The following is a 27,840-nucleotide window of genomic DNA, read 5'->3' on the forward strand; positions in this document are numbered from 1 at the left end:
GGACATTTTCTTTTTGACAAAGCTGACGAACTTTAATGACTTTAGTGATAATAAATTGATATATGTTACGCATTATCAAACAGCCTCCATATAAAAAGAAAAAAAAATCGGTGAGCTTTTCTCCGCATCCGCCGGTTTTGCGGTGAGCTTTTCTCCGGTGAGCTTATCTCCGGTGAGCTTTTCTCCGGTGAGCTTTTCTCCGGTGAGCTTTTCTCCGGGATTCGGTAACTCGCAGCCCGTACGAGAACCAAAACCGAAGAATGCCTAAAGCGGATGCAAACAGTTGAAATATTTTCCCATTTCTCCTACGTGGTCTTTGTGACAAGCAATGTTTCGAGTTGAGAAGTGGTCGGGGCGATCTCTTCCGCTAATGGATGCTATACAGATGATCTGTTTCAAATCCTGGAGCCGCTGCTCTTTTGTATAACATCCGAGCTCATCCACATGTGAATAATAAAATGAGCGACGTAAACTTTGAGCGACAACCCTTGCTCAAGCTTAACAAGATCTAGAACCCCCTCCGCCCCCTCCCCCCCCACACACACGCACACACACACTGGAGGACGCCCAAATCATTAAACGTCTTCAAACGAAGTCTATGCTTGTGTCCGCATTGTGAAGGTGCAACGACCACGAAGAGGGAGCCAGTTTTTCTTCAATACTTGCGCAAATGTGAAATATAGGTTGGAAGTAGTTCATTGTTATGAGCGCTAAAGATGTCTTCACACAATAAAGTAATCGGAAAAGTAACGATTACTTCTTTAAGTAATGTCCAATTACTTTTGCCGTCGAGTAATGAAGTAATCTAATCGAATACTTTTTAGCCAAGAGTAATAGTAATTGTAATCGATTACTTTTTTTTAGTAACGTGTACAAGACTGGTTATTTGTGTTGTTTTGTGGGGCATGCCTGAGTCAGACCTGGAAGGGAACAATGTTAAACCTGGAAAAAAAAACGCAATGAATATCAAAAACTGAAAATAAAAGAGACAAGTTGATGGTCCAGTTCCGGCCACAAGCACAGTACCATTGTTAACGTTAGGGTCTGGGTCCTGAAAAAATGTCCCCCTCTTCGCTGTTGCTAATCGTCTGTTCTCATTTTAATGGATGCCAGAGTACCGATTAAAATGCTAGCAGACAAATATAAAAAAACGATCAGGGGACATCTTTTTAGGTCCATACCTTATTGTTAACAGTGGTACTGTGTTTGTGGCCTTAACTGAACCACCAACTTTTCTCGTTTCTTTCCAGGATTTGATATTCATTGTATTTATTTTTATTTCTAGGTTTAACATCGTTCCCTTTCTGGTCTGACTCATGCATGCCCCAGAAAACAACACAAGTGACCGTGCAGTTTTTTTTTCTTCTTTTTGAGACAGCACTTTAGTTTGCGCGTGTTACTTTCGTCTATTGCACGCTATCGTCCAGGTCGCCCTTGCCCGCCAGGTCACAAAGTCACCCTGTGCCCCCTCCCTAGAAGCTACAACCGTCACTCACCGTTTTTGAAACTTGGCCCCGACCGTGAAGCTTCTTCACCCGAATAAGAACTGTCCTACGTTTGTCTCTCACGAAAGCTCGAACCGTAACTCCGCCAAAATTCGAACTCGACCGTATCAGTGTAATACATACCACCCGCGTTCTTTTGTAAAAGTTCTTCCTGACGAAGGCCGGACTCTGGCCGAAAGGCCGAAGAATAAATCGTCCGTTGTTGCTGCATTCACCAAGAGTTATTTTGTTCTGATTATATATATATATATATATATATATATATATATATATATATATATATATATATATATATATATATATATATATATATATATATATATATATATATATGGGTGGTTTCATCTCAAATCGTGCAGGCAAAAAGGGTCGAATTTTTAATTTCGATGAAAAAAATATATGTCATGGCGCCGTTTCTAAAACCGCAGTCGCCACAAACCGCAAGTTCGTCGGATTTTTTGTTCTCGACTTATGAATTTTTAAGGAGGCCGCGGCGAAAAGCAGTGTTTTTCACACTCGCCGTGGGTCGGATGTTTCGCTTGATCTCCCGCCATGGATTTTCAGTCCACATTATATTATATTTTTTAAAGCACTCTGTGGGCACATTTAAAAGGCTCCAATACCATGAAATAATTTTAGGCGTTTTGATTTTTTTTCTGTAAAAATGTCAAAAACGCCTCCTCGGTCAATTGTTGACGAACTTTGACAATTAATTACTGGCGATCTACTTGGGTTACACCGATTTGTTTTATGTCCACGGAGAGCCCAAAACACGCTCTTTATATTTATTATAAAATGACTCGGCTGTATAAATTATATTTTGCGGTACGTTTACGTTAATATTATGCAAAAACCACAAAGTACCATTTTTGAAATCGATTTTCTCAAAAAAACCCATTTTTTATTTTTTTTATTTTTGTTCAAATGTAGATATGATAGTTGTCTACCCGAAAATCAACCCTAGAAAGTGTATATTTTGTTTGTATGTTTTATATTTAGGCCTCAATATCGGAAAAAAAAAACGTCTTTGTTTTGCAAGACCTAAGTCAGACATTGCGACCCATGCGTCTCTATGAATTGTGAAGAAGTTTTCTTGAATTTTCTTCGGCATTTTGTAATCAATTATAAACGAGTTTTGTGGTATTGAATATTTATGTATGTTTTAATAAGAGCGGGAACCACGAGATACATATCTAACCAAATCAGCAGGCCTAGTAGACTTTCAATAACCAAAAGGCACAGACGCTGTATTGTTTCGATTTATAAACCTTTCACGGTAAACTAGCACGACTAGCTATTAGCTGTCATATTACTAAGACAAAGAAAGTCACCACATCCGTCGGTATGTTATATACAATTCTTTCTGAAACCAAACACTGGGGGTTTGTTCACCGCACATCGCACAGGTCACCAGGGAATGTCCTTTCACTTTCATTAATACACAAAAGTGATGACAATGAAACGGTCCGAAACACACGGAAAGACTGTCGCGGGGAGAGGTATAGAATGAAAAATGAATAAATAAAAATAAAATTACCCAACTATATTCTTAACGTAAAATTGCATAAAAAAATAGAAAGAAAAGATTTAAGTTCGAGCGACGTCAAGGCGATAGGTCCACGCCTGGTAGAGAGCCAGACAAAGAAGTCGACGACACTTGAAGATTAAAAAAAAAAATCATCAAACGGAAAAACTCGGCGCCGCACGGCAAGAACAAAAACCAACTCCCCCGGGCATTCCCTAAACGGGACACAACCAAATGCGCGCGAACACGCTCTCTACAGCACCGTCAAACAGCTACGCCATGACGAAATAAACCCAACAGCTGAACAAAGCTAACAAACAGTTAATAAGAAAAAACATTCATCAAAAAAAAAAAAAAAAAAGTTCAGCAGAGAAACAAAGTTCTACAGGGTGAAGAGACACACACGAAAAAAAAAAGAAATCTTAACTAACCGACGCCGAGTCCAGTCCCAAGACACTGAAGCCTGGCAGGATGATGGCGTCCAGATGATGCTCGAATTTAATCTTCACTCTGTTTTCGCACACACTGCGGATGTGCGGAACAGTGGCTTTGCGGAACAAAGTGAAGAACAGATTTGAGCAGCGATGCGCAAGAAGGTAACCAAGATGTAACATGCCTCGAGATTCATATCAGGAGAGGAGATTTGGAGGTAGTTACTGTAATTACTCAAACTTTCTCTTTCCCCTTCTCTTTTTCAAAAGAACACGTCAGCCGGCGCTAACTTTTCATCTCGGAAGAAGGCCACTCTTCACAAACGGCTATAGTTGACAAGGAGGCTAACTTCGATCCAACTAGTCTCCGGGCAAAATAAACACAAGTATATTTACCAACACGATCGTTTTTAATGTTAGTCTCCGGGCTTCGCTGTTTCTAAAAGAGATAACCTTTCGGTGCTATCGGGTCTCCGCGGAGAGAGATAGAGCACGGCCGTTTCGAGAAATAGGGCGCTCGAAGCTTAAGCAAATACTGCAGTATCGTTTCACGCCTACCCGGATGGCTGGTTTCGAAATTTCCCCACGTCCCTATCAAAACTGGCCCATGTTCGTGTGTGCGTCTGCGGGAGTTTTGTCCCGCACCGCCGGTTTTAGCGCGCACGCGGCGTTGTTTTGGCCGGCAGAACTGTTGTTTGTTGACCGTCGATATTATAAGGACGCGGTGTCCTCATACTCTCAGGCAGCGCTTCCTTTCCTTTCCCTTGTGCAATACTCCGACTGACTGACTCCTCCTGGGTGGCCGTCACTGTTCGCCGCGGCAACGACACATTCGTATCATTTCACTCCTCATGACACAGGGTGCGCCGCTCGCTTTACTGTCACGGGCCGTCTTATCTAACACAGCGAGCACGAAAGGTCGTGCTCATCTGCTGGTTTTGGAAGGGCGGGACGGTTATATAGGCCAATGAAAGCCCCGAATCAATACGACGTCTGCCGATTTCTACAGATTAAAAATTCAAAACGCCTGCTGGTCTGTTAAGAAGTGTTGCTTTCTCGTTTGAACTCCTCCAATATTACTTTCCGCCTATAATAAAATTTAAATAATCAATAAACATAACAGGATGGAACAACTGTAGTTCATTTTTATGTGGGAACGTTGAAAAAATGCAAAAGTATTTCCAAGTTTGTGAAGACCCGGAATTCGGAACTCCGTTTCGAGACGTAAACGCACATTTTTGTACGATATCGAGGCTTAAATATAGAACATACAAACAAAATAACACTTTCTCGACCTTCTTTTCGAGTAGACACCTATCATATCTAAATCTTAACAAAAAAGAAAAAAAACAGAAGTGGATATTTTGAGAACATCAATTTCAAGATTGGTACTTTTTGGTTTTCGCATAACGTGAACGTAAACGTCCCGCAAAGGATATTTCATAAAACCAGGTAATTTCATAATATATATAAAAAGCTTGTTTTGGGCTCTCCGTAGACATAAAAACATATTGATGTAACCTAAGTAGATTGCCAATATTTAATTGTCAAATTTCGTCAACAATTAACCGAGGGGGTGCTTTTGACATTTCTACGAAAAAAAAAAACTCCCAAAAATATTTTATGGTATTAGGGCCTTTTAAATGTGCTCACAGAGTGCTTGAAAAAGGTTAATAAAATGTGGACTCAAAATCTACGCCCGGAAATACATCCGACCCACGACGGGTGTGAAAAACACTGCTTTGAACCGCGGCTTGTTGTAAAATTCGTAAGTCGAGAACAAAAAATCCGACGAACTTGCGGTTTGTGGCTACTGCGTTTTTAGAGGCAACGTCACAATATATATTTTTTCCGGCGAAATTAAAAATTCGACTCTGCTGCCTGCACGATTTGAGATGAAATCACCGATATACAGTAGGGAACAAAAATATATGATATTTCGTTTCTTTTGCAGAAGTATTGCTCGACGTCTAGTGAATAGCTAATAATATCATGTTTCGGTATGGCGCACCATAATGCAGCCTCTTTAGCCGCCAGGGGACGGTTGTTGCGACACCGGTTTGTGTCGCATCAACCGACCCCTGGCGGCAATATCTACAATTTGCTGAATTCCTTGCATTGTCGGTGCCAAGCGGTTATCGATGCAGAGGGTTTCCCTACAAAGTGCAAATCAGCTTGAGCTTATATTTAGGCATACGGTTTCATGCGGTGTCCTATTTTGTCATAACAGCCAGTATATTGACAACGTCCTCTTTCACTGCTGTTACTAGGTCTGCAATAAGTATCGATTACAAACAAATTGATTAATATTTAAATAAAAATCAGCTTCTACTCTATAAATACGTCAATCCGGTGTTCCATTACAATTTTTATGTCTGTATCCCTGTTCGAAGAAGCGTTTCGCACGTAAAACCGAAATATTATATCTCTTGTTCACTACTGTATATATCTGTGTGTGTCTGTGCGCGCCTGCGTGCGTGTATGTAAATATGTGTCTGTATGAGTGTGCCAGCGAGCGTGTGGGCGTGCGTGTGCTTGTGTGTGAATTGAAATCGGGAAATAACCTATCCTCCTCGCGCTTCACTCCGCTGACCACAGAGGCTGAGAAATCTTCAGGAAATCAATAGAGCCGGAGACGTGAACCAGCCCGCGTATCTCATCCTGGGGATCGGCCTTTATGCTCCACGCACAGGCAAAGTGCACGACTACTTGAAAGACCTACTCGAGTGAGTCCTGCTACCACTACTCATACACAGTTATTTTGGACTAAATTTTTTTAGTGCACAGGCTTTATAAGATTTGCTTTTAAGGTGTTCGGGTACATGGATGTAGCCTCGAGAACGTCAAAGCGTCACTTGACTTTTGACATAATCCCAAAGGCGTTCAAAATGCGTGGTGTTTATGGGTTCCCCGACTGTGACGTCCTTTGACTCCATAACATGACGTGAAACCTTGACGTAGTGGCGTCACGTAAATTATTCTGACCTTACATCGTGTCGTCACGTTCCCTCATACCATAACACAGTATGACAGAACGTGTCGTCACGTTCTGTCATACCATAGCATTTAGAACGTATTTTGGAGATGCGGAAGATACAGCATTTTTTTCAAGGTCAAGTGTTGTTTGTTTTTTCTCACCGCTTGACAAAGCCTATTTAGAATAATCAAAGCCCAATTACTAGACCCTTGGAGTCATCCCGATGAGACCCTGAACAGCCGAAGATTGGCCACGAATACTAGCTCGGCTGAGTATCTTTTCGAATCAATGCGTCGAAGTACACTGGGCAGAGGGCTTGGGCCCAATTGCTAAGTTTGCGTCATCCTAGCGCGATTACGTGACGTCCAGGTACCGGAGGCCATTCGCAGGCTTTGAATAGTCGGTATACCAATAGGCAGCTCTTTGGTAACGCCTTACGGTGGGGCTTCTATCGGGCGGGCGCATCCGCTGATACCTCAGTTCACGCGAACTTGATTACTGAAGACGAGCTCTGCCCACACCAGTTTTAAGCAAAAGCTAATTTGTCTGTGAAGAGCGTATCGTTGTATACCTCGTTTCAAGCCAAGGTCAATCCGCAGCATTCGCCCATATTCGATGGAGCCGATCGTGCTGCCCCAAAATGTGTGTTGTCACAAATCATGTCGTCATTGAGCGTTTGTTTCTTAAAACGAATCCAATCACGCATAGTGAGTGCGACGTGGTCCGGAGCATTTCTTGTGTGTGATTGATTTATCCTGTGAATGCAAACACTCAAAGACGACGAACGTCGTGACGCCTAGGTTTTGGAAACGCTTGATTGGGTCTGTCCGTCTCAACGCGAGCTGCGGTCGGACTTAACACGAAACAGAGTGCAGCGGCATTTGGCGAATCTTGAACATTTTCTCCCGTTCTTTTCACCAGGAGTGCGCCTATCGATGTGCTAATCATCCGAACCCACTATGACAATTTGCTTCCCAGAGGAAACTGCTTCATCACCGGACCGAACATCCGCAACTATTCTGTGAACCAGTACGAAGTGACAATGGTTAGAACCATCAGCTGCTCCTAACAAATTCGTGTAATTTAACCGAGCCCCCTCTGCGCTACATCGGGCCTAGTATGAGCCTCGAAACCGCAGACGGGGCTGTCATACATCGTGCAAATGACATACCTTTTGCTCCAGAAAAGACGACAGCATCTGTCAACAGGCCTCGGTCATGTACTGGGCATGCTTGCTTCATTCGTGAATGTATTTAGAAATGGCTCCAGAAATTTGCATAACTAAGGGGACATATCAGTCGTGCAAGAAAGAAACACTCCTCGGACAGTGCACGCAGTCTGTTTTTGTATGACGTTTTAGCTGTGTGAACGGAGCTTGCAACCATTGTGATTTTCACATTTTTCGGAGATACGTTAGGGATTCTCAGTTTCGAAGTTTATTAATGCGGAGCTGTTAAGGGGAAGCTTCCCTAGGATCGTTTTCTTACTTAAATGACCTGGTGACACAGAACTGTGTACAGCTACCGTCATCTATAAGAGACGGCTGCAACCCGAAAACCGACTGGCCGGTTGTCTGGTTGTCACTGTCGCTCATAGCTGTGGCAACTTTTCGAGCATTTCCATTCTGGATTCACGACTTGCGGCCGGCCATTACTTCATTCCCCATAATACAGCAGACTTTAATTTCTTTTTTTTTTTTTGGGGGGGGGGGGGGGGGCTTACAGTTTTGATGCATTTTGTTAAATTTGAGGACCGGGAAAAACAACCGTTTTAAAAAATATTTCAGGGAGCCTTTGCAAATCCTACATACCATTCAAAAAATACTTTTCAATTCCTCTCAAGTCACGTTTTATCGAAGTTTTCATATAATTTTCTGATGATCTTTTTTCAACCGAAACCTGTAAAGTACAGACTGCTAAAAATGCTCAAAGGGTGTGCGAAGGAAAAATAAAAACAAAAGAACAACAACATATAATGCCAGAACTCCGGGGGAATTCTGTACGGTCGTTGTTCTTTGTTTTTTGTTTTGTGGACCCGGAACGAGTAGCGAATGCTTGAAGTCCCACAGCCGAGTGCTGACTGCCCTATCTCCTAAAAAATATATTATACGCAATAAACGTAAAAGAAAGAATAGTTCTTCCTCAAATGAATGACAAATCTGTGGAAGTTATCGCAGTCGCAGGTTCGGGAGTATCCATTCGACTAACCTGATCTATGTACCTCTGAACGACTTAAAAACCACAAATCCCCAAACGTCTTCAACTGCTTTGTGAACAGCAAGGCATCGGCGGCCGGTACCTACCTCCCTCAGCCGCCGACGATACGCGCCGAGCTTCCCCGTAGTGGTCGCCGAGCCGGGTCTTGGTTTTAGCAACCTTCCGAAAGCTTTACAGCGACCGCTGTTAGTGGCCCGTTCCCCGGTTTCTCGACCGCGTGAGCGTAAACGCCGTCACGTTCTCCGCTAAATTCAGCGAGCAATAACGTCACATGACCTAGAAACCAATTTAGTTTTCCCAGTAAATTTAGAGGGAAAACTTATACGACGTGACCTGATGTCACAGAACCTACAGACAAATTCAGGTTCCTCCTATTTAAAAATATCATCTGAGTCCTGATGTGCTGTGGGACCTCTCAGGATTTCGAAATCCTTCAATCCAACAACCCCCTTCAGCTCGTCAGACCTTCACTCCACTTCAACCCCTCAGACCCTTCAGCCCCAAAACCCTCAGATAAACTACCTATTACATGCGTAAATGACTGTGAAACATAGACAAATAATGCAGTATAAAAGGTTACTGAGAATTTATTCCAGAAATTGAGTTTTACATGCATGGTCTAACTCAAAAAGACAAATAACAACCACGCAACGTTTGCTCTAACCCGGATGCAAGCAGCTGTAGACGAAACTGATCGACCATACAGGAACAATCGAGTTCTTTTTTTTTTCTCGGAAAATAAATATTTCAAGGTGCGCAGGGTGCCTCTGGGTAAATTTCTGCTATATACGGTAGTTTAACTAGTAAAATCGAGAAGGTGTACCATGCGGACACATACACAACATCAGCAACACGTTTAGCGAAAACAACTAAATGCAACCAACATCCGCCGCCGTTGGGAAATCCTGAGCACAGTCACGATGTCATCGCTGATGCCGCCACGGCGGCGTCTCTGTCGTCTTTTTCGCGTTCTGGATTCTTCTCAAGCCGCACGGACTAAGAGGTACAAGAAACGGGGCACTGAAAGACAGTTGTCTTGACCTGCACACCCGTATGCTCTAGGAAATAGATACCACGCATGGAGCGGAAAGCAAACACTGAGCATCCGTTCATTGATGTTGATTCAGTTTGCGCTCTATAACGGAGAAAAACAAACACAAGGCGACCAGCTTTTAACAAAGACTGTTTTTCGACTGACTAAAAACAGGTTTTTATTCAAGATATAGAGAAAGGTCTCAGTCCCATTTTTCCCAAGCACCCTCTCTCCCTTGTGAGCGAGAGAGATCGGGGCGTCAGATGTGTCCTTGGCCGTTCCTATACACGGCGTCAAATATTCGGTGGTACATTGCGAAGGCTAGCCTTGGGTACGCAGTTTTCCAAGTATGTCAAAGCATATGACGCCGAAAGGCGGTTATTGGAAGGCGCTAATGTACCTCGACACAGGTGGATCACTGCGAATGCCTCAGTAGAGTTGGCGGGGAAGGGCCATTGTTTTCAGTCCCTTTACTTCTGCTTTTTAGGGCGCTTCGTGGTGGCGTGTATGACAAAGAGGGAAACCAATGTAGCTACAACTCTTGAACTTAAAGTTAACAAGATAATATAACGACTTGCACATCTTTTTTCTAGCTCTCGCGGTCTTCTACTGAGCCTAGACTGTTTCTTTTCGTTGTTTTGAGATACATAATTACGAAAAAAAAGCACTACTTTTCTTCGTAATTATGTTTAAGTGGGTCATGCGATAACAAAAGTAACTGTATCGTCGTAGAGTAGCACCACCCTACTGAAAAAATAATAAAAAAAACATTTGAAATTTAAACGGGTGGCAAACTGGTCGACCCGTTTGAATCAAATGGGTGGCCAAATTGTCGACCCGTTCGGATCAAAAATGATTATGGGATATGGCTAACCGTTTGAAACGGTACCCGTTTGAACCGGTGTCTATTTCAAACGGTGCCCGTTTCAAACGTGAGGTCATTTTGCACGTGACCACAGATTTGAACGCGTTCTTCGGATATTAAGGCAAATTATTCGTTAGCCCTAAATGGGTATCGTCTGGAAGGTTGAATATCTTAAACTTATTAAAGACGTAAGAACTTGATAAACCTATTTATACCATGAAGAAAACCCGTAGAAAAATGTGCTCCCACAGGGTGCTTGCAACTAGCAGGAAAACAGGGACAAAATATTGCTTTCAAATCTGCAAGATGTTTATTACATACAACTTATTCCGCAGACAAAGTACAAACGTGCAAGCGACCCGTGAAGAGGTACGGCTAAGCTTTTATAAACCTTTCTATTGGGGTCATAGCAGAAAGGGTAAAAAGATAAAAAAAATGCCCTCGCCCTCTCACCCGAATGTCGTCTGCTCCGCCGAGTGGGCAGTACCTAGCATCCGGCTGGCGTACAGACTCTGTTTAAAATCGCGTCATTTAGAAAATTTCAAGCGCAGATGCGCAGATTTTGGTATGCCAGTTATGGTGTATTACTATGCTAGATAAAAACACTAACAGAGTCCAATTGCGCTGTTATCTGCGTGCAAATAAAAAAAAAATAGGGAAAACTGACTCAGACTGGTCGGTCTCTCCGGTGAAAAGTGAATCCGGTGTTTGTACCTTTTTTACTAAACAGAGTTCGTACTGGTGTAGGCCTTTAGCGACCATGAGTGGATATCTGAATTAATAAATAAAAACGTGCTCTCCTGCGGCAATACACGCAGTAGTTGAGAGTAGTACTGCTGGCTGACTCAACTGCTATTTAAGTAACGGAAAAAAAGATATGTCAGGTGATCATTTACGGAAGTAGAACAACAGAGAGCTCAGGCTGATTTTGGAGTAGCCATAACTATTCTAAGAACGCGAACCACTTCACAACGGCAGCCAGGAGCGAGAGGTCGATGTTCCGTACAGCCCGCCGATACAGCCCAAAGATGGAGAATGGCAACCTCCCGTTTTGTCGCTTGCTAGTGGAGTCGGCCGCGTGCCCTCTCTCTCGTTTTATCCCGCCGAACCCGCTGAATTTCCCGGATGTATGGAGAGTGCAATGTTTTTGAGCAAAAATGGTGCCGCCCAGAGAGCGCTAAATGGAATGGACTATAAAACGGAGAAGATTGCAGAGCAAACATAAACCGAGCAAATTCTAGGACATGGTGATTATTCACCCTTCAAGCTGGGAAAATAATTTCTCCGAAATTCTACCGGCTGACGCCTCTCATTGAAGGTGGCATTCAGTTCATCGAACGACGTTAGATCAACATATCGTCTCATTGACACGCTATGTTTCATCCATAAATTACTTTCTAGAGCTATGATAAGTTTTTTTTGTGTTAAGTCACCCCAGATTGTCGCCGCAGATACGGTGTGCGAGTTGGCCAGGTGGATAACATTTTTTGTTATGAGCCGTCACAGATTATCGCCGCGAGTCTCGCGGCGATAGTCTGTGTCTCGCGAGTGTCGACGAAACGTGTTACCTAAACTTGTACCCACGAAAATTTGTCTAGGAAACGTATTTCCACGAAATGCCGGGAGAACAAGGAAGTCAGTATTCTACCGGCAGTTGTCACATGATTTCGGACATCTAATGGGAGGCGACCGTTGATAGAATTTCGGAAAATTATTCACCCGGCTGTCGGGAGAATAGACACTACCAAATTCTGCAGATAATCTGGAATAGTATTTGTAGCAGAACGGTCAATCACTGCCAACGAGCAGGTTGCAGTGCACTTACAAAAATAATAGCTAGCTTGAAAGATGTAATCCGAGATATGTGTCGAAACGGGCACTGCAGGAAAATCACACAAACACAAAAACGAGAAGCAACGACGCCATGAAGGTTCAACACGATGCGCGGGCAAGCTGTTTTTTGCTCAACCGAATGAAACCACAAGAATTCCTATGACTTCTTTGAAAAATCGCTTATTGCCGAGGTACGCGTAGGCCATTTGGAACACTGATAGGTTAGGTACGCATCGAATAGGGTTTCCAGAGACTTCCTAATAAGACAGCAGGGTAAGGCGGGAGAACGCAACACGGAGGACAAACGAGATTTGAACAGCAACAGACGCAAGCAAATAAAAAAAAGAAGTCGCTGCCGGCGCTTGCGTTGCCGGATCTAGGAGGAAATGGCAAGCCTAAATTGGTTCCAAAGAAAACCGCTTTAGCAGCTTTTGGCGGTTCTTCTTGGCTTCAGATAACTGGCAGCCATGATTTTAAGTCACAATATGGACAAGTGTCATTACTCTGATGCGTAGCTTATTTAGTGATGCTAGTTTCCTTGAGGCTTGGCGCACGCTTGGGTATGAGACCAAAGCGAGGTGCGTCCTTGGGCAACGCTTTCTCTCGGGCAGCCTAACTTGCAGCCCAAGCTAGCGTTGAGCGTGGCATAGCAGAGGCATTAGGAAGAAGGCGCGGCTGCAGCTGGCCTCAGACGCTGCTTTCGCGTGCTGGTCTATCGAGATTCGGTGACCATACCAGACCACTGATATTTATAACCATTTGCTGAATCGCGATCCCTGCTACGAGCCATTGCGTAATTTCGGCCACCGGTCGGCCATCTTGCAACAGTCGCTGAAATCTTGTCAATGTTTTGATCACGTGACCTTTAGGTCTGTTGTCACGTAATCTTCAAATGATAACCATGATAGCTGTCTAGGCTTCACAGTGCTAGGGCAGGGAACAAAAGATGACCGTCCAGTGGCCGCATTTTCGGAGAGGCAATCACTGATCCAGCACATCGTCAATGAGATAAGTGATACAAGACGAATTTAATTGTGCAGAAGAGACGGTGCTGTAACGAGATGATTTGCGCACTTAAGCTATTTTGACATGCTTTTCAACCGGCTGATTATGAAGAAAAGGTGTTCGAGATAAGCGCCGAATAGTTGGATAAGCCTTAAACAAAACAAAAACAAAATTCGGGCCATCTGAGCACTGTTTTGTAGAACATGAGGCTAAAGTATCGAACTGCCAATGAAATATTAAAAAAAATAACATAAAACGGGTCAAACCGAAACGGATCTGTTTTTTGTCTACTGACGAGTTGGCAACATATGCCGGTTTCTGCGCCTTCCAGACTCCTTTCGTTAGCAGACCGACGCCGTGTGTATACCCGCGTCGTGCGTCTGCTTTCGCTTTCGCATCTATTGACAACGCTGACGATACCAGGCCATTGATATCTATGGCGATTTGCTAAAATATCTATAGCACTTTCAAGTTTTAAATTTATAACATGTTACTGAAGTAAATTTGTGTAAACGATCCAGGCACGTACGTTGTAAATCCTGGCTGGAAACATTAAATGACTAATTTATGCAGTTTAGACATTCAAGGTTCCCTTTTACTCATGACGTAAATAATCTCGAAACATTCATGCAGAGCGAGGCCTTGGACTACGTGAGCCGCCAGCAGTCCCAATTTAAGGGATTCTCGCTCGTGGTATCGTTTTCAATGGCCGCGTTGCAGTTCACCCCAGCGAGTCCTGTTCTGGGAAATGTCACCCACCAGTATGGAAAGCCCTGCTCCAAAGTTGAACAGCAGAACATTGCTCATGTAAGCAACTCAGTAAAACACACATAAATTTTAAAACCATCCTTTCTTCAGCGATTTGAAGATCGTGAAGGAAAATGGGCCTGTGCAGGGCACTCCCGCGTCACTTCTTGCGCGAACAAGCCATCGCCGGTCCCCCTTGTGTTTGTTTCTGTATTAAGCGACTCGCATGAAAACAATCATAGTGGGGAAAATCCGTCAGTTGGAGTACAAATTTAACTTGTGAACTTTCATGCCCGCCGGTACCCTTCAAAGGTAATATGCAAGAAAGCGCCGAGGTCATGTTCACGCTATCGGTGGACACATCCGATTGGCGCACGGAAGCAGACCGCGCTCCTCGATGGCGCGAATCTTCTTCGGATTTCATTTAACACCGTCACGACTCAGCAGCGTTATGTCGGTAACACCAAATCAGCAGTTTTGTTTTTCAAAGCAACTCAAGCTTGCCCGAGTTTATCAAGGATTTGAAGCGATCGCTCGTCCTGCTCACCTCTGTCCGAACCGAAAATTAAAACGTTGCACATCAACTTTACCACACCCAGAATGCCCTCTAGTATTTGAGACATTTTCATTTGAAAATACTCGGGGATTGAAGTTGTGCCGAACTGAAGTCTGTGAAAACAGTCCCTTCCAAAAGGCTTTATAAATTTCGTTAGCAGCTCTTTCTCGCTCAGTGGATTGACTTCTGATGAAAGCTCCAGTTTGCGTCTATCTTGAAATCTTGAAGAACACAGCTGCTCTACTTAATAAACCCAGAGTGTCGTCCACTGTGGGCAGGATATAGCGCTCTCGGCGAAGGCATTTATTCAGCTGTGTTAGAGCGAGGCAAATGCGTACTTCACCGGACGGCTTGAAGACGGGTACTACGCCTGAAAACCACTCAGCTGGTTCGCCTCTCTACAATTGACTCCGTTTCGCTCCATTCGCTCCAACTCTGGCTTAACCGTGTCTCGCAAGGGAAGAGGAACCCCACGCGCCGTGTGAATTGCAAACAGGACAAAATCGGGCTTTAAGTTTTTCTTGTACTCCCCGCCATCATCGCTAAGATGTTGAGATCTCCGGGTAGCAAGCTTCGACTGACTGTTTTGAGGCGACAGCATCGACGAACCTAAAACGCATATCGCTTCAATTGCGGGAGCCCGAGAAGAACGGAGCACAATGAAGTACTAAGTACATGCCCTGTTTTACTGAGTTTTCCTTCCACTGAATTATGCCTGGGAACTTCTCGAAATTTTTCGGACGCTCATTGCTAAGGCTTATCAGTATGACATTAAACTTCTCCAACTTAGAAGGCAGACCGTGGAACGTGGACGACACAACGGAAACCTGCGCCTCTAAGTCTACTTTAGCAAATACCGGGGTACCGTTAATGACTACTTCAATGAAGCGCGCTCGCAAACCTGCTCCGCTCATCGACTCCACAAATTACGCGCCATTGTCTCTTTGGAGACACGAACGTGGAACCTTTCATGTGTAAGTGGCAGATCTCTTGCTGCAGACTGAGGCGAAATGTCCAGTGCTACAGCAGTAGTTACACTTGGCTGGAAAGCAGTCCTCGCATATAGACGTTGCCCACAGCATGAAGTCTTTCGGTCGTCGCCTCACCCGGTGACTTGACTTTTGCTGCACTAAAGAAGTGGACAGTCTTTTGTCTTGGACTTGCCGTATTTCTAACGGCATCCAAGTTGCCTGTCAACGCGTGTGTAAGCCTGCCGAAATTGTTGCTGCTGTCTTTGGACAATCCCCGTTTGGTGGACCAGTGCATGGCGACGGTCAAGCTAGCATCCATTTGTAGCGTCCCCGAAAGCTTCGTATGCCGGAGGCCTACAATGGAACGGTCTTAAATCAAGCGGTTTTTTTTTATTCTTGATACTTGCAGCGGTCTACTAGCACGAGCAAAAGCGGTGGCGAACTGATCAACAGACTCACCTGGATTCTGAATGCGTCGGTGCCAGCATGCGCGCTCGTACAAAAGGTTCCGTGCCGCGACGACGTGGTCATCGAACCGTTTCTTAACGGTGTCGTATTTCTTTGCGTCAGCGTCGGACAGAGCAAACATTTGAAACATATGCCGCGCTTGTGTTCTTAAGGTACAGAGTATAGCTGGTACCTGGGCTTCGCTTCGTTCGTTAAGTCCCGATGTAAAACGGTAGTCGTCAGACTGGTGGCGCTAGGTGCGCCACTGCGAAGTCAGGTGGAAGTAGAAGTTGGACAGTGCGGGTACGGCGAACATCCCACTGAGGTGCTTCGAGCCGTTGTTTTCCGACGTGTTTGGTAACTCGGCAAGTACGAGCCAGTGCCGCCCAGACATCGGTAACCAGACAGCCCCAGTTAGGCATGCAGCGTTTCTGAAAAGATATCGCATTATCACTTGAGCAGCGCTGAAGGGATCCACACAAATTTGAATAGCGGCGGAGAGAGAAAAAGCGTGTTATTTTGTCCTACACACTAGATATAAATATCACCCCTCGATTGCGTGACTCGTGCACTAGACAGATCGGGATGAGACCGATGCTTTCTCGCCACAAGTTCTAATCTGTGCTCTTAATTGCGGAAAAAGTCGACTAGAAATATGGCGGCCATAATTGGCAAACACCGTACTCCTTGGCGCCTGCCAATCATAGCTGCCGGATTTCTCGCCGACGTTCTGGCCAAGTGTCCAGATAAGGGCCCCTGATCTGTGTTCATAGACCGTTCGGCACATCGCAAGAATAACCCTTTTTTTTTAAATCTTAACAAAACTTTAAATGAAAGCTAGATTAATGCGGTCGGCGCAGGTGAGTTATACGGCCATGGGAACATAGTTAAGGGCGCTAATCGTAACGATCAGTCAGCTAATTAGTTCAGATTTTTTAATTAACTTTTTTACTAATGGAAATAGAGATATACTTCCAATGGAAACTTGCTCAGCGTCATCAAAAACCACTAAATCAATAATTTTCAGAAATACTTTGAGCGTGTCAGAAGCGTAGTAGTGCACTAAAGTTACCACTCGTGGAGCAGGTACGCGGCTCGCTGTTGCGGTAAGGCGCCCTCGCAATATTTCCGCCTCTTATCCAGCCCCAGCCTTGTACCTGCTCCACGGGTGGTAACTTTAGTGCACTATTATGCTTCTCACGCGTTCAAGGTCTTTCTGAAAATGACTGATTTATTGATTTTCGCTGACGCTAAGGAGCTTTCTAATTCGAGCTATATGTCTATTTTCATTAATTAAAAGGTTAATGAAGGATTTTTAACTAATTAGCCAACTGACCGTTAGGATTAGCCCCCTATACTATGTCCCCCTGACCGTATAACTCACCTGCGCAGATGGCGTTATTCTAGCTTTCATGGTTTTTGTCTAATTCGGTTAGGCTTAAGAAATATTACCTGTATACACTGGCGTCTGTGAACGATACTGCGTTGGTTCGCCGGGCGCTGCGTGTATCACTTATTTCCAAATCCTTGCGTAAGTTAGCCGGAACACTCTGTATAACATAATATATGTAAACAACGCAGGTGTGCCAAGCGAATACGTCACACTCCCCAGAATTCGTTAATATAGATTTCACGGAGTACCTTTTTGTCGACTCCACCGGAGACATCATGACTTTCGACTCCAACTTCGGCGTTAAGTTAAAAGTGAGTGCCAAGTCTATTCCAAATACTTTACCAGGGAATGCGTCTTACTCTATGCAAGTCAAATCGTCTTCGCGCCGACAGTTTTTGCGTAGTGGGAACGAGTGGACGCGAGCTTCGGAGTCGGGGTTGTTCAGTATAGCGATACAATTGGGTCGCGAGAATATTTTAAAAATATATTTCGCATTGATACTTTTGTACCGCGATGCAAAATTTCAGAGATGCTTTTTATTTCTATAATGAAATACTTTTTCGGATGCACTCCTAGTATGGTGATACTACCCCGCAGTTGATTATTGTTATAATTGTCAGTGGTTAGTTTATTTATTTATGGCGCAAAAACGTGAATGTTGGAATTTTACAGTAAGTATTGGCGTGTGGATAATGAATTTCGCACGATTAATGTATATTGTTTTTGTTTTTTTTGCTCCTTGTGTACACCAACTGGTGCGTCCAACCTTTTGACGAAGTACCGAGATATCTCAAGAAAAGTTATGACAAAATATATTTAGTTATATCCACGCACATTCGTGCAAAATGTTTTCAGTATTTGTAAGTTTCAAGTAATTTTTATATGTCGCAAATGTATTTATCGTAAGTAGCGCGATGCCTCCTTTTTAACGTATTTGAGCATTAGTATTTCAGGCGTGTTTGCCTTGTATCTCCGTGTTTGTACTTTCAAATTACGTTAAGACTATTTCTGCCCAACCCTGCTCGGAGTGTTCCTCTTTGAATTTGGAGTGGTGGCTGCCGCAAGGTATCATCTAGGGATACTTCAAGGCAGCGGAGATACTCGGTTCTGCTGTCTTGGCGAATCTGTCCTCTCGGTGCTTTAGCAGCAGCTCTCTCTCTCTCTCTCTCGGCGAAGCAGAAACGCGCTAAACCTGGAACAGCATGGTGCTCATCAGTCCTCTCGGGTACAGACTGTTCACGCCCGCATGAGATGATTTGATGCTCAAGGAGCACTGTCTGTAGCTGATAAGGGAAGATGAATATATTCCTTCTATTAAAGTATTTCACCATTCTCTGCGCATCGCACGCTCAAATTATGAAGATATTTTTCCTCTTTAGATTACATTTATATTTCTTACCATTAGGGTTTTTCGCATGAAGCGATAGGCTGTGAAAAGTAACCGCCAGACCATTTGATTAATATCCAGACACTCGAAAGACCCCGAAAGGTCTTTTATAATAAAATTAACGCTTGGCGTTCGTTACAAGTATTGAGAAACGTTTGTGATTCAACACTAAAAACACGCGCCACAAACGAGAGCTGCGGTGCTATTTGTTTCCGAGGGCCGCAAACTTCAGCTCCGCGCCACCGTTCGTATCTGTCACGTGCCTGTGACGATTACTACGGGTGGAAGAAGAAAAGAAGCGGAAGGAAACGAGCGCGAGCAGATAATGGCCAGCGCGAGAAGAGAACGGCGAGCGCGAGAGGAGAAGCAGTGGAGAAAGCCAGGGTCGGACCGCGACGCACGGTGACGACCAGAGCTCGGAGGGAGGACCAGCCGCTACGGTCGGCGACGCCTGCTACGAGCAACTCCAGGGGGAGTACGAGACACCGGCTTCTGCATCATCACATCAAGCGGCGACGCTCCGCAAGGCACCGAGGGGAAAGACTTGATAGGGGCACTGACACCCCAAAGGTCGTATTTATTTTTATTGTCTAAAACGATGCAAGTTGCAGTCATAAACACGCAAAAAAAACCGCATCGCGAAAAAAAATTTTCCCGCGCGCGCGCGCGCCTTTTTATTTTTGGCGTTTGATTTTCCCGCCTCTCGCCTCCTCGCTTCTTTTGATCGGTGACGTCAAAAATCAGGAAATTTAGAAGCTTTGTAGGCGACATCTCTATAACATTTAATTACGGCAATCCTAAAACATGTTTTTTAACGCAATTGCGAACGCACTACGGCCCTTCTTTTTTAAATACCAAAAATCGGGAGTTCGTTGTGGTGCCGTCTCCTGGATTTGTATCCTCCAACGGAAAACAGGCGTCACCGCTCAAAACCGGTCCGCCGCAACGCCGGGCGCTCGCTCCTTTCCTCCTCGCTTTGGGTCGCCATGGCAACAGCAGGGAGTGGTGAAAGGAAGTCGACTCTCAGGTCTCCGCGATTTTTGACGTCAAGGCACCGGCGCCGATCGCGCGGGAACTTCGAATTCGGCAATTGGAAATTGTTTTTTTACTTCACGAATACTGAATTCCCAAATCTCAAATTTTGAGGGTAATGTCCCGGCATTGTTTTCAACCGTTTCGGATAATAAAAAAAAATATGATTTTGATGTGTCAGTGCCCCTTTAAGGCAATGACGGTAGCGGGAACGGGCTATGAGTGTGTTGACGTGACTTTAACTGCCTTCAGTGTTTTGCTTTTTTTATTGCTAATTCTTTTCCTATTGTATCGCTTCTGACACGTTCCTATCTTCATTCTTGTAAATATATCATTTATTTTCTTGATCCTCTCATGGATGTCGTTTCTCTCTTTTCCCGATTGACGATGACAGTATCCAAGGGCCGCTGGAGGCATGCGCCGCACTGCTTTGGCGCATTTGACGATACTTGTAAAACGAAAACACAATCATTGAGGGGCTAGATAAGGAGAAAAATTGAGAGTGTATCGAATGGGGAGCGCGCGGGAACTTCAGTGCGCCGGGCTCCGTATTGAAAGATTGTTGATAGACATAGAGGGCTAACTCAAAGCCGCATATATAGAAAGTTTGGTCAGTAATTGGTGAAAATAGGGCAAAAATAAGGAGATGTCGTTGGCCGAAATCGTTTCAACGACCTTGAGCGCCATGACTGTCAGCTTTCGTTACCATCAACAAGCCCAAAATATTCTCATAGCGGAGACTATGCGCACAACAAATACCATTCAACCACGATTTTTAGGTAAAGACGCATTCAAGTACTTAATTTCAGCACGCTAGAGTTGAAATTTTCGACTCTTCGTGATTGAAATGGCAACGCACGTGACGTTGACGTCACAGTGATTTTCAAAATGCAATCTATCTCCTTAGCGGCGGCAGCGAACGAGGAAACGGTTAAAACCTTGGACACGTCTACGTGGAAATATTCACCCTAACCCGGAACGCGATCCCAATGCTCGCAGTTTCGCCTCATGTTTCAGACGACGTTTCTTGCTAATATCACCTTTTAAGCTCAGTAAACGCACTCTACTCCTTAAAAATCCACCTTTGCACCTATATCTTACCATTATCCATTCATATGTACTTTCATTCTAACCAAGAAACTACAAATACCTGCGCCGCGGTACGCGGCCCCTATAAGGTCATCTCGGCTTCACTTTATTTCGCAGGATTACCGCGGTGGAATATACGGCATTGGCGGAGGCGACAGTCTTGCCACCCCACCCGGCTCCCACAGGCTCCTCCATTGATCAATATCTCTCAATTTACGGCTTTGGGCTAGCTGCCTTTTTTTAGTACTCGCGGTTCCCACGCTGAAAACCCACGTCCGGCGTTCGAACGCGAAACGCTGCGCGATGTTCAAACAACGCTTTCGCTTATCTTGATTAGAAGAACACAATGCATGAAAGTAAAGGCAGTTTGCCTTTGCGCCTCGCTTTTGCGCCTAACTACTAATGCTTCCAATGAAAGCTTGATGCTCTGATGTCCCGACTTGCTATCATCTTCTTCTCTCTCTAGTTTTTTTTTTCCTTGCATTTTTGTACGATTTTAAACTCTAGTGAAATTTAAGCTGATCTCTTTTAATCTAGTAGATAACAGCAATAACGCGCATGAACTCTCCAACCGGTTAATCGTGCGTTCATTTCGCTCTACACTCTTAACCTGGTTCCTCTTACTAAGGATGATTTGTTTTTTCGTAAATTTCCTCTATAATATAAGTGCGACTGCATCCCTCTTAGATCAGAGAAATGGGAGCACTTCCAAAGTCATCCTCGCTTTTCTAGGAGTACACTGTCACTCAAAAGTTTAGAGGGCCGCCCTCTCTCTTAAATTTAAGAGGGACACCCTACCGAAAAATCCGGTATAACTTTTCACTACCCGGATTATGGAACCAGAAATTTGTTTCTGGAAACCCGAAATCCGGATTGTAGACAAAGGTATCATTTCTGAAAACCCAAATTCCAGATAGAATCCATATAGAATCCGGATAGATTTCCAGTTCCATAATCCGGATAGCGAAAATTTATACCGGATTTTTCGGTAGGGCACTGTCTTATTAACATTAAAAAAAGCATTAGAAAAGAGACAGTATTCTTCTAATATAAAAATAAAGAGATACTCTCTCTTTAAAAAGAGTCGCTTTGAATTTCACTCATTTGTATAGCAGGAACTGTTTTCTCGAAACAAGTAAACAAAAGATTAAATGAAATTTTTATTTTCTAGAAATTTGCTGTGGCGCACCTCTTGACAAAAAGCTACCATATGGTAACTTGACTGGGTCTGGGGCCCTAAAGCAAAACAAGCATAGTAATCTGGCTGAAAAGTGCTATACATTAAAAATACTCGTTATAGAGCATATAGAGTCTCTCTTACCAAGTAGGCATGTACGTAAGTAACAATAAACATAATAAACAAGTACGAGCGCAGGAAGGTTCGGGAGGAAGCATATTATGCGAAAGCGAGAACAAGTAAAAATATCATACAGAGACATCCGCATTAGATAAAACACATATACAATTCAGCTCTAGTCAGAAAGTATAAATCTCTGTTTTCTAAATGGTACCTTTTGAGTTCAGAAAGTAACAAATGGCGAAGGGATTGTAAAGCATGGTTCATGCGGATATGAGGAACATACCATATCTCAGAGCAGCGCATACTGATCGAGATTTCCTTTTTCAAGTCCTAGATTTGCAAAAGAAATTCAATAAAAACATTTGTTCCGAAAAGCAAAGCATACAAAAAAAAAAGATTGACGGGCATATTTGCAATGGCAATAATCTTGAATTTTTCAAACAGCGGATTAGTGCGATATCGGTAGTGTACATCTGCGATGATGCGTAGTATCATCTGTTTGAAGTAACAGTATTCTGTTTAAATTCGAAGTTGTTGTTGTGTCTCACACGAGGCGACAATCATTTATATGAGACCGGAAAAGGGTATGATAAATCATGAGTTAATGTTAACAGGAAATATTGAGCGGCATCTTCTAAAAACGCGAATGACTCTGCAGAACCCACTAACCAAATTATCAATATGGCAATCCCACGACAGATGCTCAGAAAAAAGTACGCCCAGCTTTTTTTGTTGGTGCTTAACTAAATCGATTACTGTACCACTTAAGGTAAGAGATTTAGTGAAGGAGACGTGCTTATTTAATGCTCGAAATACTTGTGCTTTGGTTTTGTTTACACTACTTTTAAGGCAATTTACCTCAGACCATCTGCCAAATTGCGCGAGAATATCGTTCCCCTTAATAATTAAGCTTTCTCCGTCTACGCCCGACACAAAAAGGCTGGTGTCGTCGGCGTATATTACAAACTGCGCAAGAGCACTAACCTTTAGCACGTCGTTTATAAAAATATTAAATAACAGAGGGCCCCGTATGCTACCTCGAGGCACGCCGCAGGCTACGGCTTTGAGAGAAGAAGATCGCCCGTCGATGCTGAGACGCTGCTGGTGATTGGAGAGATGGGAATTCATAAGTGAGAGTGCTGGACCACGTATTCCATAACACATTAATTTATCAAGGAGTATTTCATGATTCAGGCAGTCAAGCGCCTTACTAAAATATATGAAAATACCTTCTGTTAAACGCTTGTTTTGAATGTTATTTAGAATTATTTCTTTCTGAAGTAAGAGCGCTGAGTCTGTCGACCTTCCCTTTCTAAAACCAAATTGGGAGTCAGTTATTTTTTTATGTCAATGAAGAAAACTTTCCGCCCGAGATTCGACAAGCGTTTTTAGTCTTTCGAAAAAAGTGGTAGGATGGATATTGGTCTATAGTTGATCATTAGGTTCACATCACCTCCTTTGTGAGTCACAGTAACTTTGTCAAGTTTCATATTTGCGGGGAAATCACCGTATGCAAAGCTGATGTTAGATATATGTGCAAGGTACGGTGAAATTATGTGAATCACAACTTTGACTGGGTTCACTCGGAAATCGTTAATATCTCGACTATTACTATTTTAGAGTCGCATTATGTAGACCTCACATTTCGTAGACCTCGAATTCATTTGTAGGATTCAGAAAAAGGGACAAGCTTGGGCTCTGTGTGATATATTTAACAGGATCTTCATTATATGTACTCAAAACAAGATTTACCAAGAAGTAATTGAAGCATTCTGCCAGTGAGACACCGGATAGCGTTTGGTCATTGATCAGTAGCTCCCCCATTTTGTCGTTACGTGGGCCAAACCATGTGTTTGCTTCCGCTCACAGCACGTCGTAGCCAGTATTTCTATTGTAGTGTCTGTTTTTCTATTTGTGCTGTTCGCTGCAATTGTCGTCTTGAAATAATCTCTGTAGAGCGGATACTCAATCAGCTGGAAGTGATGCGTCATGGGCAGAGAAATCGCTTTTTCATGAACTTGATTGCAGTTAAAGCCGCGACTTGCGTCAAGTTTTAAGTGTACGGAGCTACGCCGTGGCGAGCTCGAAAACTTCTAGCGTTCATCCCAGCGTGCTACTTGGAGGGCAGTTTCTCTAGGAACCACAGTATATTTAAACAGGAAAATAAAAGATAGCTTCTTTTTCTTCATCTCACCCACCATTTTTTCTTAATTCTAAAATTCCAAACTGGTAATATAGGTGCTTTCCGTCATAATTTCGGAGTGTTGAGTCCTTTCCCCAGAGCGCAATCACTCTCGGGGAGGAGACCACCGAGAGTCACATTGGCCACTTTACGATAGGAGCTCACTGTTAAGACCAGCATTCCAACAAGACTATCCGCACGTCGATCGATTGCATTTAATTTGTCAAGGGGTCTTAAACTCTTAAATGTAAAGCGGAATGTCAACCTGTGACATCCCGCTCCCTCCGACCACGGCCCGTCCAGCTTCATCAATGCCCGACAGTTTACGTCATCTCATCTTGTTGTTACAACACCGATAGACGAACACACGGTCACATCGGCGATAATCCAGTCTTCTGTTCACAACGCACAACACTGCCATCACCATGTTGCGGCTACGTTGCTGACAGGCAGAAATACAGAACCATGTTGATTGCCGGTTGGAACTTGGCATCGGAAAACAGAACCGAACTCAGCGCAGAAGGCACCCAGGCACCCGGCAGCAAACCCTACCTGTCTTGGACGCAGTTTCTGCGATTTCCATAACGTGGCAAACGTCGACACTGTTGCGCATGGTTCCGCGTGGGTCCCGCAATCCGGAGGCGGCCATCTTACCCAGCGCACGTAGCGCTGCTGGCACTACTCCGGAACATCGCTGTTTCAAGCGGATTCATTTGCTCGTTTGATAAAACTAGTGGTACAAACGTTAATGTAACCGAAATGTTCTGCAGATTTGAAGTGGGAGATGGAATTACAGCCCAGGCAGCACCGAGTTCTGGGCCAAAACTTGGCTTGCGTCTGGCAGTTTAGGGCATTAAAAAGCCCGAAGAAGCCAAAGTAGTGCCAAACCTGACCTCCCTTGGCAACAGTCTGGGTATCTTGGCCCAAATTCGCCAAACAAGTGCCAAACTTAGGCTTCGCTCCCGGGTAGTTCGGTTATTATCTGGCATCTTCGGGCCTAAATCGCCTAACAAATGCCAAATTTAGGGTTACTGCCCGTTAGTTCGGCAGATCTTTGGCATTTTTGGGCCAAAATCGCCAAACTAATGCCAAAGTTAGGCTTCACTTTTTGATAGTTCGGCTATCACCTGGCACATTCGGGCCAAAATCGCCACAGATGTGCCAGAGTTAGGCTTACTACCTTGTAGTTCGGCAGAGCTTTGGCATTTTTGGGCCAAAATCGCCAAACTAATGCCAAAGTTAGGCTTCACTTTTTGACAGTTCGGCTGTCACCAGGCACATTCGGGCCAAAATCGCCACAGGTGTGCCAGAGTTAGGCTTACTACCTTGTAGTTCGGCAGAGCTTTGGCATTTTCGGGCCAAAATCGCCAAACTAATGCCAAAGTTAGGCTTCACTTTTTGACAGTTCGGCTGTCACCTAGCACATTCGGGCCAAAATCGCCACAAATGTGCCAGAGTTAGGCTTACTACCTTGTAGTTCGGTCGAGATCTGGCATCTTTGGGCCCAAGTCGCCAAGCGAGTGCCCAAGTTAGGCTTCGCTTCCCGATAGTTTGGCTGTGATCTGGCAGCGACGGGCCAAAGGTGCCAAACAAGTGCCAGAACTAGGCTTACTGCCTTGGAGTTCGGCTGATGAGGTATTTGATGTACGCGGGTGGTCTTCATCTTAATTAAATAGAAATCAAGTTTTATTCGGCTGGCAACTTTATCTTATTTTGGTTGTCTCTTGATTTCTGCAGTCCAAAGGTTGGCTGAATGTTTTGACGCGGCTGGAGCAGGCTTTGCAAACGCAAATTGTGCCAGATGTTTTACTCGCGCGTAGGTACACAAGCCAATATCGGGACGCGCCGTGAGACTGGTTCGACATTATGGCGCGTTCACACCGGCGATGCGATCTAGTCGCGCCATAACTTTCATCGCAAAAGCGACCATCGCGGGCAAAAAGTGACGGGTTTTGAGCAGTCGCTTGTTGACCCGACGTTTTGCGATGCACTCTAGTCGCGGAGAGGCCGAGCCAACCAACGGCGTTCGGAGCGAGAGTTTTTGAGACGCGACTCGCCAACGAAGGCATTGGACTCGCTCATCGCGCACGCCAAATTGACCAACTAATTACTTTTTTTTTCTTTTTTTTTTTTTGCGATGCGATTTAGCTGGATCGCGCGACTGCTATCCCCGGTGTGAATCCGCCTTTACAGAAAGTGCTGCCATTGAGCTAACACTGCGCAAGACGGATGTGCGCACGTCTCAACAAGATATATCATTATTAAAGGGTGTCCAAACTGGACACTACAAAACGCACGACTCCTACAAATCGTGAAAATTGAAGCGGACGCGCCCGCTTCAAGCCCGCTTCAATTTTCACGATTTGTCGGAGTCGTGTCCTGTTTGGACATTCCTTTATGCGGCGCATTGCAAAAGCGAGCGTGGCTCTGTGCGTGTCTTGCATTGTGATTGAGCACTGTCAAATCCTAGCGATAACAAAGTGCGGAAACGACCGTGGCTCTATGGCGCGGTTCCCGCATCACACTTGGGGGATGAAAATGAAATCCCGGAAATCGTCCTATTTTAGCGTGTTGATACTTTTTCAACATTAAAAAGTGGAGACACAAAAGGGACGATAAAGACAGGACAATCTCTGAACTTTAAAGCCGCTGTACAAACGGGACGTTCTGCAGAGAAGAACCTTCTCTCCCGAAGCTGGGGGACGGGGAGGGAAAGGTCAAGCGTTGGATGGAAGGAGGTTTAGAGAATGGGATTAGCCTCGGGGCGAGGCCATCCTCTCGAGAGGGAGTGGGGACGGAACAAAGCTGGCCATGGTGGTTCCGGCTACCAGGTGGAAGAAAGTTAAGCTTGTCAAACGGCGACCTCGGATCCGAGGACGGGCACGCCAGAGAATTTGAAAATAGCTGCTTGATTAGCCGGACGACCCAGTGCGGTCTACTGGTTCTAGAAGGTGACTCGGATGAAGAAAACTCGTTTTGGTCGAAAACTCTAAAAGCATTCTCGACGTGAACCCTTGCCACAAATAAAAATAACACATGCATGAAAAACTGCGAAGGCACCTAAGCTTTCGCCTATGATGTGGGAATGCGTGAGCATTGCTGGCAAAGTTATGTTGGCGCAACTTGCAATAAAGAAAGAAAAAAAAAAGTTATGTTGGCTGCAATAAAGAAATAAAAAAAAAAGTTATGTTGGCGCAACGGATAGCGCGCTAGTTTCACGATCAAGAGGGCCTAGCTTCGAAACCGGGCAGGGGATGGTTTTTTTTCTCGTGTTATTTTTTTTTTCGTTTTTTTTTTGTTTTTTTTGTTTGGTCACGTGGCAAGAAAAATCACATGAACAGAATTT

At 44.3% G+C, this 27,840-nt stretch overlaps 1 pseudogene; it reads right to left on the minus strand.

Annotated features, from left to right (window-relative positions):
- Positions 1–22,456: 22,456 nt before the first annotated feature.
- LOC120844431 lies at positions 22,457–23,059 on the minus strand (annotated as a pseudogene).
- Between the last annotated feature and the right edge of the window lie 4,781 nt (positions 23,060–27,840).

The sequence above is a fragment of the Ixodes scapularis genome, unplaced genomic scaffold, assembly GCF_016920785.2.
Source record: "Ixodes scapularis isolate PalLabHiFi unplaced genomic scaffold, ASM1692078v2 PGA_scaffold7__128_contigs__length_106722199, whole genome shotgun sequence".
Taxonomy (NCBI): Eukaryota; Metazoa; Arthropoda; class Arachnida; order Ixodida; family Ixodidae; genus Ixodes; species Ixodes scapularis.